Here is a 16874-nt window from a genome sequence, read left to right as displayed (position 1 = left end):
TGGCTGAGGTGCCCCCCCTTCCCTTCCCCCTGAGGTGCCTGTAGTTTTATCATCTGATTCCCCAGCAGTGTTCTCTCCAATGGTATCTGGTCTCCTGTGTGGGCTTTGCCCATGTGTTTGTGCACATTGGCCCACGGACTATGGAACTTTGACGGAATGTGCAGGACTTATTGCCTATGTATATATTGTTGACTATGTTCATTCCTTATTTTTGTATCTTTTATATAGCATATTTCCCATACCTTCAATGGAGCTATTTATACATATATTTTATAGATCATTTAAATTGTGTCTTTGCATTATTCCGTGGGGTTTGGGTGGTGTCACTCTGACTTGTTGCTTGGCATTGGGGTGTAGGTATTTGTGGTGGGGGGGGTGGGTGTATGGCGCATGTGTGTGCCCGTAAGCTTTCCTCCTCCCCCCCCTGTGTCGTAGGTGCAGTACTCACCGTTGTCGTCTGCGCCGGCGTTCGTTCTCCTGTTAGATGAGCAGGTAGACAATAGCTGGTAGGATGTGTAATTCGGGTTCCATGCTGTCCTCCTTCCTCGTGGAGTGTGTATAGGTGAGCGTTTTCCCATTCGTAGTCTGTTTCCGCCGTGTTTTTATCGGCGGGGCTCCCGCCCCGGAAAAGGTGGCGGATTGGTGAGTTGTGATAGGGTGGGCGGTACATTGTCTGCCGCCTGCCTGTTGGCGGTGACCGCCGCGCTGTTTGTCTGTCCCGCCGTGGCGGTCGGAGTGTTAAAGTAGCGGGCTGTGTTGGATGTTCCCGCCAGGGTCAGAATTCCTTTTTTTTGACCGCCTGCCTGTTGGCGGGTTGGCCGCCGCTTTATCACCGACCACCAGGGTCAGAATGACCCCCTTTGTTTGCTATTGAAAGGCTTAAGACACTTTGGCCCTCATTCTGACCCTGGCGGTCGGTGATAAAGCGGCGGCCAAGCCGCCAACAGGCCGCCGGTCTAAAATATGCAATTCTGACCCTGGCGGGAACCGCCAACACAGCCCGCCAACTTAACACTCCGACCGCCACAGCGGTACAAACAAACAGCGCGGCGGTTCCCGCCAACAGCCCGGCGGCAGACAAAGTACCGCCCACCATATTACGACCCACCAATCTGCCACCTTTTCCGGGGCGGGAGCACCGCCGATAAGAACACGGCGGAAACAGACTACGAACGGGAAAACGCTCACCTCTACGCACTCCACGCGAGATTCCGGCAGTATGGAGCCAGAGTTACAGGTCATCCCCGCACTCCTATTCCTCCTCATATACCAGGAGCACGCCCGGCGGCGCGGAAGACATCGGTGAGTACTGCACCTACGACACAGGGGAGGGAAAAGATTACCGGCACACACCCACCCACCCACACCCACTACAACACACACATCAATGCATTCCCACAGATCACTGTCACAACCCACAAACCACCCCCCTCCGAAATAATGCAAAGACCAAAAGAAGAGATCATAAACGGGCAGATATATTGAAATATGTACGCCATTAATCCCAAAAAATAAATAAACTATGTACAAAATATATACAGCTACTAAATGTAGTCCAACCACTGTCCGTGGATCACAGGGGTCCTGTGCAAAGGGGCAAGGCCCAGTCCCACGACAAGAACTCCACGGAGTGAACACTGCAGGGGCATCAGAAAGAAAATAGGACAGGCACCTCAGGGGGAAGGGAAGGGGGGGCACCTCAGCCACTTGAGTACACGACGCCAGATCCACGAGGGGACTCCATGACCACTGGCCCATCCTGGGGAGAGCAAAGCCACAGTCCATACAGTCCATACAGTGGGTGGCCTGCCCACTGGGCCATCCTGGGGAGAGCAAAGCCACAGTCCAAACAGTCCATACAGTGGGTGGCCTGCCCACTGGGCCATCCTGGGGAGAGCAAAGCCACAGTCCATACAGTCCATACAGTGGGTGGCCTGCCCACTGGGCCATCCTGGGGAGAGCAAAGCCACAGTCCATACAGTCCATACAGTGGGTGGCCTGCCCACTGGGCCATCCTGGGGAGAGCAAAGCCACAGTCCATACAGTCCATACAGTGGGTGGCCTGCCCACTGGGCCATCCTGGGGAGAGCAAAGCCACAGTCCATACAGTCCATACAGTGGGTGGCCTGCCCACTGGGCCATCCTGGGGAGAGCAAAGCCACAGTCCATACAGTCCATACAGTGGGTGGCCTGCCCACTGGGCCATCCTGGGGAGAGCAAAGCCACAGTCCATACAGTCCATACAGTGGGTGGCCTGCCCACTGGGCCATCCTGGGGAGAGCAAAGCCACAGTCCATACAGTCCATAACAGACCCCACTGCCACTGGAGGAGGCAAGTTGGCCAGAGGACATCCTGCAGCCCTGCCCGAGATAGATCCTGCCCTGCCACGTCTGCCAAAGGGCAAGCGGTTCTTGCCCTGAAGGGCCCAGTTCAGCGGTTCTTGAGACGGCGGGGCCCAGTTCAGCGGTTCTTGCCTTGAAGGGCCCAGTTCAGCGGTTCTTGCCCTGAAGGGCCCAGTTCAGCGGTTCTTGAGACGGCGGGGCCCAGTTCAGCTGTTCTTGAGACGGCGGGGCCCAGTTCAGCGGTTCTTGCCTTGAAGGGCCCAGTTCAGCGGTTCTTGCCTTGAAGGGCCCAGTTCAGCGGTTCTTGAGACGGCGGGGCCCAGTTCAGCGGTTCTTGCCTTGAAGGGCCCAGTTCAGCGGTTCTTGAGACGGCGGGGCCCAGTTCAGCGGTTCTTGCCTTGAAGGGCCCAGTTCAGCGGTTCTTGCCTTGAAGGGCCCAGTTCAGCGGTTCTTGAGACGGCGGGGCCCAGTTCAGCGGTTCTTGCCTTGAAGGGCCCAGTTCAGCGGTTCTTGCCCTGAAGGGCCCAGTTCAGCGGTTCTTGAGACGGCGGGGCCCAGTTCAGCGGTTCTTGAGACGGCGGGGCCCAGTTCAGCGGTTCTTGCCTTGAAGGGCCCAGTTCAGCGGTTCTTGAGACGGCGGGGCCCAGTTCAGCGGTTCTTGCCTTGAAGGGCCCAGTTCAGCGGTTCTTGCCCTGAAGGGCCCAGTTCAGCGGTTCTTGAGACGGCGGGGCCCAGTTCAGCGGTTCTTGAGACGGCGGGGCCCAGTTCAGCGGTTCTTGCCTTGAAGGGCCCAGTTCAGCGGTTCTTGAGACGGCGGGGCCCAGTTCAGCGGTTCTTGCCTTGAAGGGCCCAGTTCAGCGGTTCTTGCCCTGAAGGGCCCAGTTCAGCGGTTCTTGAGACGGCGGGGCCCAGTTCAGCGGTTCTTGCCTTGAAGGGCCCAGTTCAGCGGTTCTTGAGACGGCGGGGCCCAGTTCAGCGGTTCTTGCCTTGAAGGGCCCAGTTCAGCGGTTCTTGCCTTGAAGGGCCCAGTTCAGCGGTTCTTGAGACGGCGGGGCCCAGTTCAGCGGTTCTTGCCTTGAAGGGCCCAGTTCAGCGGTTCTTGCCTTGAAGGGCCCAGTTCAGCGGTTCTTGAGACGGCGGGGCCCAGTTCAGCGGTTCTTGCCTTGAAGGGCCCAGTTCAGCGGTTCTTGAGACGGCGGACGGTCTATGGCCAACTGCTAAATGCCTGGTGGTGCCCTCCTGGGCAGCGGGGATGGTGCTCCTTCACTGCCCACCTGGGCTGTGGGTGGTGGGGCCCTCCTGGCCAGCTGGGCTGGGTCCTCCCTGGGCAGCGGCTATGGGGCTGGTGGGCTCTCCCGGGGCAGCTGTGCCGGTTCCTCCCGGGGCAGCGGCTATGGGGGTTGTGGGCTCCTCCTGGGCAGCAGGCCTGCTGCCTGACCTCTCCAACTTGCTGCCCTTGCCCTCCTTAGTCGTCGGCCTGTGGCCCTTTCCTCCCTTTGGAGCTGTGGCTGGTGACTGTCTCTGGGTGGTGTCCGGGGGGGATGTAGAAGGCGGGCTCCTGCGGCGCCCCTTCCGCCTTCTGCTCCTCTTCCCAGGGGGTGGGCTGGCTGTCCCCTTGCTGCTGGGCGAAGATCCAGACATGCGGGCTGGCGGGCTCCAATACCCCTGCACCCTTGTCAAGGGGGCTGCAGGGCTGGTGGTGGCTGAGGTGCTCTTCTTACCCCGACGAGAAGGAGGGGGGGGCTCAGGGTCAGGAAAGAAGTTAGTAGTGGCGAGGAAGAGCTTCTTGGGACAATGGAGAGTGGTAGGTACAGTGGGAATGGGAGTGGAGGGAGAGGATGTGGTTGTAGGTGAGTCACGTTTGCTGTCTTTGGGTGCAGGTGCAGGAGGGATAGGCTGTCGTGAGGTGGATGGCTGTTGGGTGGGTGGGTGGCTGCGTTTGTGTGGTGTGGAAGAGGGGGTGACAGACACAGTGGGAGAGGACACAGGGGACGTGTAAATGGCAGTGGGGGTGGTGACTGCACGTGTGCGGACTGGAGTGGAGGGTGTGCTGGTGATGGAAACACTGGCTGATGGTGAGGTGAATGGAGGTGTGAGTGTAGACGTCACAGGGAGGGAGGAGGGAGACGAGGAGGTGGGGGTCACAGAGGTGGTAGTGACTGTTGGCATGTCTGCATCGGAATGTTGCGTGTGTGAATGTCTGCGTGATCTGTGGTGCTTATGTTTGGATGAGCTTCTCTTGGGTGTTGAGGTGTGTGCAGGCTGGTCTGATGGTGTGGGTGGGACAGGCAGAGGAACAGGAGACTGGGAGGAGGGAGTTAGTAGAGGCAGGCAGGAGACAGGGACAATGGCTGCCGTCAGTGCTGAGGCCAGAGCCTGGAACGATCGCTGATGGGCAGCCTGACCCGAATGAATGCCCTCCAGGTACGCATTGCTGCGATGAACCTCCCTCTCCACCCCCTGGATGGCATTCAAAAGGGTAGTCTGCCCAACAATGAGCGTTCGGAGGAGGTCAATGACCTCCTCACTGAGGGCAGCGGGGGTAACAGGGGCAGGGCCTGAGGTGCCTGGGGCGAAGGAGATGCCCGGCTTCCTGGCAGAGCGGGCACGGGGCGAACGCGGAGGGGCTGCTGGGAGGGCGGAGATGGTGCGCTGGGTGGCGGCTGTACCTGTAATGGTGGGGGGCACGGATGGTGCCACCCCCGCAAGGGAGCCCCCTTCCGAGGACGTGTCCGTGTCGCTGCAGGCTCCAGTCGTCCCCGTCGTGGAGCTCCCCTCGCCCTCCGTCTCACTGGTCCAGTCTGACTCTGTGGCATGGCCCTCCTGGGCCATGTGAAATGCAGCTCCCTCCTGCCCCGATGCCACTTCTCCTCCGCCTGATGATGCTGATGCACACAAGCACAGAAAGACAAACAAAAAGGGGGGGGAGAGAGAGAAATAAAGGGATATTGAGTACATGGATCTCCGGTACAGTTAGCGGACATGACAGACACAGATGCCCCCTGCACTAAGTTGCGCACTTGGGGTCCGCTACGCATTCCGTGGAACATGCCCTACACGCCTAGAGTTGACAACTGCACCCATGGATGACACGGCCCAGGGATGGCTGTACTGACAAACTACTGAGGGGGGTGGCTGGGGACACAGGGGCTTACGGGGGTGCCCAGCCTACAGATATCGCCCTGGCCTAGGGGGACCCACAGCCCTCCTCCCCCACCCAGACACCTCCACTGCGCGACAACAGAGTAGATAATGCTTGGACTCACCCCCTTGTGTCTGCTGTGCTGCCCTCACGCGCTCATCCAAATCAGGGTAGGCCACCGCCAGGATCCGGAACATCAGGGGGCTCAGTTGACGGCAGGCACCCCGCCTACGTTGGGAGGCCATCCCCAGCAGAGACTCGGCGGTCTTCTTGGTCCCGCGGCGGATGTCCTCCCACCTCTTGCGGCAGTGGGTGCCCCGTCGATGGTGGACCCCCAGGGCCCGGACTTCCTTGGCGATGGCACGCCAAATCCCGATCTTCTCATGGGCGCGGACCTATGTGACACGTACAGGGAGGGAGAAATACCACGTTCAAGTTACTCAGCATTTTCCTTTCCAGTGGCCCAACGCCCCCCATCCCCGCCAGGCCCCCCGCCAGGCCCCCCGCCAGCCCCAACATGCCCCCCATCCCCGCCAGACCCCCCGCCAGGCCCAACGCCCCCCATCCCCGCCAGGCCCCCCGCCAGGCCCCCCGCCATGCCCAACATGCCCCCCATCCCCGCCAGGCCCCCCGCCAGGCCCCCCGCCAGCCCCAACATGCCCCCCATCCCCGCCAGGCCCCCCGCCAGGCCCCCCGCCAGCCCCAACATGCCCCCCATCCCCGCCAGGCCCCCCGCCAGGCCCAACATGCCCCCCATCCCCGCCAGGCCCCCCGCCAGGCCCCCCGCCAGCCCCAACATGCCCCCCATCCCCGCCAGGCCCCCCGCCAGGCCCCCCGCCAGCCCCAACATGCCCCCCATCCCCGCCAGACCCCCCGCCAGGCCCAACGCCCCCCATCCCCGCCAGGCCCCCCGCCAGGCCCCCCGCCATGCCCAACATGCCCCCATCCCCGCCAGGCCCCCCGCCAGGCCCCCCGCCAGCCCCAACATGCCCCCCATCCCCGCCAGGCCCCCCGCCAGGCCCCCCGCCAGCCCCAACATGCCCCCCATCCCCACCAGGCCCCCCGCCAGGCCCAACATGCCCCCCATCCCCGCCAGGCCCCCCGCCAGGCCCCCCGCCAGCCCCAACATGCCCCCCATCCCCGCCAGGCCCCCCGCCAGGCCCCCCGCCAGCCCCAACATGCCCCCCATCCCCGCCAGGCCCCCAAGCCAGCCAGTGGCCCCAAATCCAGATTGAATTAAACTCACTTGTTGGTCTGGAGGACCGTAGAGTAGCGCATACTGGGGGAGGACCCCATCCACAAGTTTCTCCAACTCCTCTCCAGTGAAGGCAGGGGCCCTTTCCCCAGTCGCAGCAGCCATTGTCCCTTCCAGACCGAGGTCACAGCAACACTTGCAGTATAGGTCCTCTCCTGTGAAAGTTCAAGTCGCAAGTGGATAAGTAGATAGAAAATGGCGGTCACGTCCGCGGCGGTGCGTACCGCGGCGGTGCGTCCCGCCACCGCCGGCGCCCTTCGCCATTGGCTCCTGAAACCCATAGGCTTCAATGTTAACCAATGCGGCTTCGCGCCGCGGTCTTCGCCCGCCGCCCGCCGCGGTGTGCCACGCCAGCGCATTGACCTCACATCCCATTGTCACACTTCACAGGTCAGGCAGCCGCCATTTCCAGGGCCCACATGGCTCAATTTCAACTGCGTCACACAGGCCTAGGCCTTGCGTAGCCACTCAGACACGCCATTCACTGCATAGAGAATCGTATACTGTGCTAGCTGTGAGTACGTACCTGTGGGTTGCTTGACTGTGTGCTCCATGTTGTCCTTCCTAGGCACCGTCCGCTGGGTTGGGCGAGGAGATGGATGAATCCTCCCGTGTACCGACCGCTGGTGGACCTGTCGACAATGGAAGAACGCCACATTATCCTGACCTACCGTCTTAACCGTGCCACTATCCATGAACTGTGTGCCCGGCTGGAGCCCGACCTGATGTCCCCCATCCGCCAACCCACAGGGATTCCCCCTCTGGTGCAGGTCATGTCAGTACTCCATTTCTTGGCAAGTGGGTCATTTCAGACAACCGTGGGAATTGCTTCCGGGATGTCTCAGCCCATGTTTTCAAAGGTGTTATCCAGAGTGTTGTCTGCCCTGATGAAATCCGTGAGGAACTACATCATTTTCCCTGAGGTGGGCGAATTGGCTACAGTGAAGGGTGATTTCTACGCCCTTGGACATATTCCCAACGTAATTGGTGCCATTGATGGGACCCATGTGGCTTTGGTTCCCCCAAGAGACAGGGAGCAGGTGTACAGGAACAGAAAAAGTTACCATTCAATGAACATCCAGGTGGTGTGTTTGGCTGACCAGTACATCTCGCATGTAAATGCCAAATTCCCAGGGTCAGTTCATGACGCCTACATCCTGAGGAATAGCAGCATCCCTTACGTGATGGAACAGCTACAGAGACACCGTGTATGGCTAGTGGGGGACTCTGGGTACCCCAACCTGTCGTGGCTACTGACCCCAGTGAGGAATCCCCGGACCAGGGCAGAGGAACGGTACAATGAGGCCCATGGGCGTACTAGGAGGGTGATCGAACGCACCTTTGGCCTCCTAAAGGCCAGGTTTCGCTGCCTGCATATGACCGGTGGATCCCTAATGTACTCACCTAAGAAGGTGTGTCACATCATCGTGGCCTGCTGCATGCTTCACAACCTGGCTAAGCGCCGCCAGGTGCCTTTCCTTCAGGAGGATGGTCGAGACGGTGGTGTTGTGGCAGCGGTGGAACCTGAGGAGAGTGACGAGGAGGAAGACGACGGGGCTGAAACAGACAACAGGGACAGAATCATTGAACAGTACTTCCAATAGGACACAGGTAACATTTCAAAGATAATTTAGTAAATGTTAACTACTCTGCAGCATCTCTGCTGCCTGTCTATTTTCCCCAGTGTATGATGACTGAGTTTTGGCTTTTCCCTCCCTATTTCAGATCTGGGGTCCCCACTACGAGTCCTGTGCTTCGTTTCCCCATGGACTACAGCTTTGTGGCAGCTGTTTGTTGACTTCACCATGTACAAGGACATATTTGCACTGTCATGTCAATTACAATCTATTGAAATCACAGCCAGACTCCTGATATTTTGGTGCAAAATCGGTGTTTATTGAAGTGCTCAAAATGGGATGGGTGGTTTCAAGTGGGTGGGGGCTATGGTGAAGGAATGTCCATGGCAGAGTCCAGAGTAACAGTCACACAGGTGCATTGTCCAGAGGCCTGTGGAGAGATGGAGCATGGGCAGTTCGAGGATGGACAGGGTGACAATGTGGTACAGTGGGATGACATCAGGTGGTATCCATTGCTGGCGGGGGTCTTGACATCCTACTCTGTCTTGCGAGATCTCAGGGCCCTCTTGCGGGGTGGTTCTTCTCCTGCAGGAGGTGGGGGTCTGGTGGGCTGCTGCTGTGCGGGGGCCTCCTGTCCACTAGCGCCGGCGGAGGTGGATGGCTGTTCTTGGTCCAGGCTAGTGGCAGGGGCCCTTGGGTGTTGTTCAGTGTCCGCCCTGCTGTTTACGAGGTCCTGCAGCAGCCCTACCATGGTAACCAGGGTGGTGTTGATGGCTCGGATGTCCTCCCTGTACCCCCGATAGTGTTCCTCCTGCAGCACCTGGATCTCCTGGAACCGGGCCAGTACCGTCGCCATCGTCTCCTGGGAGCGGTTGTATGCTCCCATGATGGTGGTGAGGACCTCGTGGAGAGTGGGTTCCCTGGGCCTCTCCTCCCCCCCCTGTCGCACAGCTGCCCGCCGAGTTGCCCTGTTTCCCTGGGCCTCTGCCCCCTGGCCGGTGTGCCCACTACCACTGCCCCCAGGTCCCTGTTGTTGTTGGGGTGGTGGGTTATCCTGGGTGCCCTGTAGTGGTAGACACACCGCAGATTGACGTGCCCTGGAGACAGAGGCATGGGCCCGCTGGGTGGGAGCTGTGCTGGTGTTCCCAGAGGGGTTAGGGTCTATAGTGGCCTGTGCCTGTGTGAGGGGAACCGACTGTCCAGAGGTCCCCGATGGTCCGGGCTGGTCATCGGTGTCCAGATCGACAGAGCTGCTGTCATCGCTGACGGCCTCTTGGGTGGGGGGTGTGGATAATTCTGGCCCCTCCGCCGCGGTGTGTTGACGGTCGGGTCCTGCAGGGGTATAGAGGTATGGTTATAGTTTCAATGTGTGGCATATGGGTGTATCTGTGGGTTCCCGTGTCCCCAAGTGCTGGCATTCGTGTGTGGGGGCTTTGGTGAGGGTGGCTTGTGGGGGGGATGTGTATATGCATTGGGCATGCTTTGGTGATGGGTGTCCATGCTTAGTGGACGCATGCAGGCCTAGGTTTTGGGATGTGTGGGTTGTGATGGTGAGACATTGGCGGGGAATAGGTGTGGTGGGGGTGGGGGTGAGGATGGTGGTGGGGGTGAGGATGGTGGTGGGGGTGAGGGTGGGGGTGAGGGTGGGGGTGAGGGTGGGGTTCGAGGATGGGGGTGAGGGTTGGGGTCTGATTTGGCATGCAGGTGGGGGGGAAGCAGTATTGAAGCTTCAACTTACCAGTATCCATTCCTCCGCCGACTCCTGCGAGGCCGTCAGGATGCAGGATGTTCAAGACTTCCTCCTCCCATGATGTGAATTGTGGGGGTTGAGGTGGGGGTCCTCCGCCAGTCTTCTGCACGGCGATGTTGTGCCTGGATACCATGGAACGCACCTTCCCCCGTAGGTCGTTCCATCGCTTCCTGATGTCTTCCCGATTTCTGGGGTGCTGTCCCACTGCGTTCACCCTGTCGACAATCCTCTGCCATAGCTCCGTCCTCCGGGCAATGCTGGTGTATTGTATCTGTGTGCCGAACAGCTGGGGCTCTACACGAACGATTTCCTCCACCATAACCCTGAGTTCTTCGTCTGTGAAGCGGGGTTGTCTTTGGGGTGCCATGGGGTGGTGTGTATGATGTGTGGGGTGGAGTATGTGTATTTAAGTGAGTTGAGTGTGGTGGTGTGTGTTGTTTTGTGTGTGGATAGTGTGTGGGTGATGGTGTTGAGTGGCTGTGGCTGTTATGTTTTGGATGCTGGTGTCTCGCTCTTGCCTTCTTTACGAATTTGTAAGCGTAGGGGTTTGTGGGTGATGTGGGTGGGTGTTTTATATTGTATTGTGTGTGTGGGAGTGGTGTGTGTATGTGTATCAGGTGTGTGGGATTCAAATCGTCCAATGTGGGTGAGTTTTGTTCGTTTGTGTGTATTCTGACCGCGCCGGTGTGTCCCGCCAATGGAATACCGCGTTTGAAAGACCGCCGCGTGGATTCGTGGGTCGTAATGGCATGGGCGTATTTCTGTTGGCGTGGCGGTGGAGGTTTGGTCACCTCCACCTTTCCGCCGACCGCTGGTCTGGCGGTCTGTTGTGGCGGTCGGATTTTCGGAGGTTTCCCTTCTGCGGGTCAGAATGACCGTGGCGGGTTTCCGCGACCGCGGCGGGATTATGGAGGATTTCTGACCGGCGGTAGGCGCCTTTTACCGCCGAGGTCAGAATGACCACCTTTATATCACTTTTCAGTGATATCTCAACATTTAATTATTGCATCTTTGATCGTTTCGACCTGCATTTATCCAGATAAATATTATATATTTTTCTAAACACTGTGTGGTGTATTATGTGGTGCTATGTGGTGTTATTGTATGATTTATTGCACAAATACTTTACACATTGCCTTCTAAGTTAAGCCTGACTGCTCAGTGCCAAGCTACTAGAGGGTGGGCACAGGATAATTTGGATTGTGTGTGACTTACCCTGACTAGAGTGAGGGTCCTTGCTTGGACAGAGGGTAACCTGACTGCCAACCAAAGACCCCATTTTTAACAGGCTGTTTACACCTCTCCTCTAGACAGTGACACAAAGAGAGCTGGGGTGTAGCCTGCACATCCAGATGAGCCATCTGAGCTAGAGTGGAAGGAGGAGTGGTCACTTACAACTGAAAGGACTGTGCCTGCCCTCACACAATGCAGTATTCAACCCCCTGGTGTGTGCTTGGAGCGTGGCCTTGGAAAGGTAGGATCTTTCAAACAAGAGACTTCCCTTTGAATTTTGCCAATTTCAAAGGCAGAAAGAGGTTTAAGTAGTGGACCCAAAACCCTAGACGTTTAGAATATTTCTGGAATCGGGGGGAACCTCTGCCAAGGAGAAGAGCTAAAGAGATGGAGGAGGAGTATTGTCCCTTTGCTGTGTTGCTTTGCTAGATTAGCCTGCTGTTGCTGCTTCTACCTTAAAAGAGAGCAAAGGGTGAACTTTGCTGTGTATCCTGCTTGGAAACGTTCTCCAAGGGCTTGGAGTAGAGCTTGGCTCCTGTTGGAAGTCTCAGGGATATCAAAGACTTCAGTTTCATCTGCCTACAGCACTGGGAACTGTGTGTTTTGCGCTGTTCAAGAAGAAAAACCACCACAACACCGTCAATGATGCTGCTGCCCTTCACCATGACCTGCCGACGCCGCACGGAGTTGCACTGTCCCGCTTCGCACCGCAACCCTGGTCTCACCGACGCCGCCATCTGACACTGCCACTGATGCTGCCATCTTACGTTGCCACTGAGCCACTGCTTGCACCCTGACCTGTGGGCTCTGCACTCCAGCATCGCCTTGCTCACACCGCAGCCTGGGCACCTTGACTTGGGCCTACCGATGACAGCGTTTCAGCTGTCGAACACAACGCCGTGATAGCCCTAGGTGGAGCTATCGACTTCAAGGAACTGTATTTTTATATTAAATATAGGAAAATTCATATCTTTAGCACTGTATGTCAGATTTCGATTGTTTTGGCCTTGTTTTATATAGATAAATATTGGCTATTTTTCTAAAACTGGTGGGGTGTCCTTTTGTAGTGTTTTCACTGTATTACTATGTGTTATGTGCAAACCTCAGATAAGCCTGACTGCTCATGCCAAGCTACCAAGGGGGTGAGCAGGAGTTATCTGAGTGGGTATCTCCCTTATCCTGACTAGAGTGAGGGTGCATACTTGGACAGGGTTCAAACTGACTGCCAACTAGAGACCCCGTTTCTAACAAGCCCTTGCCTTCTCTCCAGAGGAGCTGGAGAGGCTTGTGAATAAGGTCCTTCCCCATTATGGACAGCTCTATGGCTCGCCAGAGGGGCAGGTAAGTACCTCATGTGCACAATTTACTCTGTTCAAGACCATCCTTTCCCTCCTCACAGGCTACAATGTGCCCCTGTGTGCCAGTTAGACCTCTTGTGTGCCTGTTGTTGCAGTCTGTGTGGCATCAATGGATGTACATGGTGCAGGTATTGATGACCAGTACGTTATGTTCATTCAAACTGTGTCATGTGATGTTTTGGGGGGTCCTGATCCTCCTTGTGTTTGGAGCACATAACTAGGCATCAAGACTTTATTGATATACAGTGACAGGCATCTTGTCTGAGTCATTTGAGGATCTTGTAAGCAATGTGTATGGTGCCACAGATCTTTCACCCCACATCTGGCCTTTGACAAACTTGTCTGGAACGCACATCATGACTCACTCTGCCCTTCAGATTACAACACAAACCACAAGCCACATTGCTAATGGCCACGTGATGTACTGCCATGCATGGAAGTGATGGAAATGTGAGTGATTTGTAGGTTCTATATGCTCTGCCTGAAGAGACCAGGGCCGATCAAATGTATCCCTCAGTATGGAACATAGTCTAGGCTTTGGGAGAGTCCCTGTGGCTATGCTACTGTGGCACTGTGCCCACTCACCGTACACTAGCAGATCCTGTCATGTGGCCAATATGGGGCTCCGGTTGCAGCACTTGCCCTGAATGCCTCAGTCCATTAACTAGATTAGGAACAGGTATAGAGGTAAAGCCCAGAACTAGTCCATATGTGCATTTTGCATTATTGTCAATGTGTGTCTTTGACTCATGACAGGTCCCTTACTCCCACAGCTCTGTTGTCACCTTACAGAAGACATATTTGTCCTGTACAGGCTCATTACACAAATGACAGACCCACAGTGCAAACAGTATATAGATTCCTGGGAGGCCGGGACATGTGACTCAGTAGCTTGGCTAAATAGCAGAAATTGTACAATGCATACCTTTGTATGTTGGATGGCATCTCTGTAGTTAGACACATATGTCCAAAGGAATGTTCTGTTGCACGGGTACACACCACAGAAACCCCCTTAAAGTGGCATGAGTCTGCATTTGGTAGGCCACATGTCCACACATGCACAGGGTAGACACTTTCTGTACCCATCATGCCAGCCCCTTCATTGTCATGCATGTGTAAGAGTGATGTATGTACTATGGAAGTTGTCTGTAGGGACTGTAAGCAGTCAGTCAATCTCACAGAATGTAAATCTGTTGGTCCAGTCAGGCCTACATAGGTTACCCTTCAGAAGCCACAGAGATGTGTAGTGTTTCATTGTGACTCACATTGTGTTGCTTACATTGCAGTAGAAATAGTAAATCTGACTCCTCCACAGTGCAACCATTGCCCTACTATTACACACATTGAAGTGACCATAGTAAATCTAACCCTGACCAAAATCCAACAACTTTCCCTACTTTTTCTTAGAATATAGTAGGAATAGTAAATCTAATACCTTCCAAGTCTAACACTTTTTGTGCTTTTGATACCTTGGAGTGAGAATAATACATAAGACCGTCCAAATTCGAGCCGAGGCCAATTTCGTAGCACTCCAGCACCCTTGGAAAGCAGACAGTGCACATTCCGAGGGTGCTGGACAGGGGGGCCCCGGCACTACGCATGCCATGTGCATGGGCAGTGCAGGGGTAGCCCCCGGCACTGGGTTTCTGCCAGCCATTCCATGGTGCGGTCCCCGCAATGGAAAGGCTGGTGGAAAGCTGAGTTGTAATCAGCCAGGTGGCGCTGAGTTCAGCGCCACCCTAGCTGAGTACAACTCAGGCCGCCGTCGCCACATCGGGAACCATGTTCCTGGCAGGGACGATAGTCTTTAGGCAGGTTGCAATGTCCCGGTTGGACCACCTGGAGTGCAGCCGACCGACCGTCACCATGAGTTTGGCGGTCCTTGGACTGCCACACTCATAACAAGGGCTTAAGTAATTTGCCCAGAATCACTGGACCTCAAGTTGCCACCAGGACTCAAACCTGGTTCTCCAGTTTCAAAGTTGGCAACTCTGGCGATTAGCAGAACAAACGTCAAGAAGGATTCAGAATGATGCTGCAGAAAACGGAGGTACTCACTTGTGTCCTGGTCTTGTGTTAGCGAATTATGCTCTTGCTCTTAAATGTAACCTTTGTCAACAAGGCCATTGTCCATCTCTTACCAGCTTGTTTGTCTTGTGACCTGGTCTGATCCATTTACTATTTTCAGTTTTTTTCATATAATTTAATTACAAGGTACAAGCAAATAACTAGGTACATCAGGAATACTATAAAATAAAAATGAACGTATATCAATTTTGCAATAGTCCAAGAGTGGGGACTGTAAGATGTTGGATGGCATAAAAAAGACCTAATTAAAACTATAGACTTAAATGGGTCAATTATCGTAGAAGTGCTTACGCTAACACCTCTTGGACTGTTAGAATAATGTTTGGCTGTGATTGCTTCTAATTGCAATTTTGGCTGTTGTGACACCCAGTAAGTAAAAACAATTTTTGTCTACTTTGGTTTCGGCCTAATACCACAATGGAGATCCTTATCTAACTCCTCTCTGAGTAGGTCGACTTTGGATGTTACAGAATCATGGTTAGAACCAGTTACTCTCTTCTCATCTTCTCTACTTCTCTTCTCTCCTGCCTGTGATTTTAAGGATGGCAGAGCAGGGGCGTAATGAAGGAATCAAAAGATTATTTCAATGTGCTGTAGGTATATTTGAAAAGTATACATTCAGACTTACATATGGCAAGCATTTTCGGACATTGAAGGTATGCACTTACCAGAGGGTTGAATGGATCTGGATACCATCTTAGGCCATATTTATATTTTTTCATACAACACAGTGCAGCAAGACACCTTGCTGCACTGCATGAACGAGAGAGGGCGGGAACATACCTTATCTATCAAGATATGGTGGGTTCCTGCTCTCCTTGCTCTGGCTTACCTTTGGCTTCCTAGCACCAACGCAGGCACCCTTGCACCATGGTGCAAAAGTGCCTGTGTTGCAGGTAGGATTGTTTTTGTGCAGGAAGGCGCACCTTCCTGCACAAAAACTATCCTCTCAGACTTTTTCTTCTTTCAATGCGCGCTGCAGAATGCAGCACATGTAGAAAGAGGACAAAACGAGGAGAAATAAACATATTTATCCTCATTATGCATATCCAGGACAGGCGTAGCATTTTGCACATCCCCGGATCTACCATCAATGGTAAATCTCATTGTGAATGTACCTGTATCATTGATTGTTATAATAATCAAGATGCAGGATTTGGATTTCGTAATTATCACTGATACAAACGGGATTTTGTTTTATTGGTATGGGACATTTCTGTCAGTGGCTAGAAATTGTATATGCGTTAGCGCTTTTCAATTCATATATGGAAATTGATAATATGGCACGAATGGGAGGGTTGGTTTTTTAATGTTATGCACTGAATATGATTGACTTGTTAGTTTGGGGAGGCATCTTTGAGAATTCACGCATTTCGTATCATGTTGATTTTGTTAGAGTTACAACAAAAAAATCTTTTTTGCCCGTCATGGGTAACATAACACGGGTTATTGGTTTACAGGATGGGCAACGAAGTATGAACGGAAGGTATGGTTTCTTTAAATTTCACCAGCGCGATTGGTCCCCTTTTCGAAAGCACTTCCGGGTAGTCGCGCATTCAGATAGCCGTGATTACATAAGCATGAACACAGCATTTCAGCAAGGTTTCTTTAAATTTCACAACTAATCTCATTGGTTCACTTTTTGAAAGCACGTGATTGGTTCACTTTTTGAAAGCATTTCCGGGTATTTGCGTATCCCCAAACACCATGATTATACGAACGCCATGTACCATCATGTATCGTATAGTAGGTGTACGATAGTGTTTTGGCCCGCGAGAAATATTTTTTTCTTTTTCAGGTAAGCGCAGGTGAAAGTTTACAGGCATGAGAAGCCACGCAATTGGTTGTAGTTTTTTGGGGAGCACATTTGTGTAAGATATTGATTTATCGAATGATGCACGTGTGGAATACACATTTATTATTGAATGCACAATATGGTTTTGGAATAGCGCATTATTCTGTTGTCATACAAGCATGCTGTTTTAACTCGCGCTTATGGTTATCAGTAATTTTTTTAAAGTCGTTTTGAGTTACTTCCGAAGAGCATTTCTCTGAGTAACCACACTATTGGGTCATAAGCATGTCAAACCAACTAATATTCACCAGCACAATTCATGCCCCTATAAGT

The 16874-nt window shown here is 54.3% G+C and overlaps 1 protein-coding gene across 3 annotated transcripts in view; it reads left to right on the top strand.

The window, feature by feature from the left end:
- The first annotated feature begins 16433 nt into the window (after positions 1 to 16433).
- LOC138248763 (uncharacterized) overlaps positions 16434 to 16874 on the top strand; it is a 132764-nt gene continuing 132323 nt past the window's right edge. For all 3 annotated transcript variants that reach the window (XM_069202660.1, XM_069202642.1, XM_069202650.1), the window contains exon 1: positions 16434 to 16544. The gene's annotated coding sequence lies outside the window, so the exon portion shown is untranslated. The remainder of the gene's footprint in view (positions 16545 to 16874) is intronic.

This window comes from Pleurodeles waltl, chromosome 1_2 (genome assembly GCF_031143425.1).
Source record: "Pleurodeles waltl isolate 20211129_DDA chromosome 1_2, aPleWal1.hap1.20221129, whole genome shotgun sequence".
Classification (NCBI taxonomy): Eukaryota; Metazoa; Chordata; class Amphibia; order Caudata; family Salamandridae; genus Pleurodeles; species Pleurodeles waltl.
Note: the sequence above shows the minus strand (reverse complement) of the source record. Positions and strands in the feature narration are given on the sequence as shown.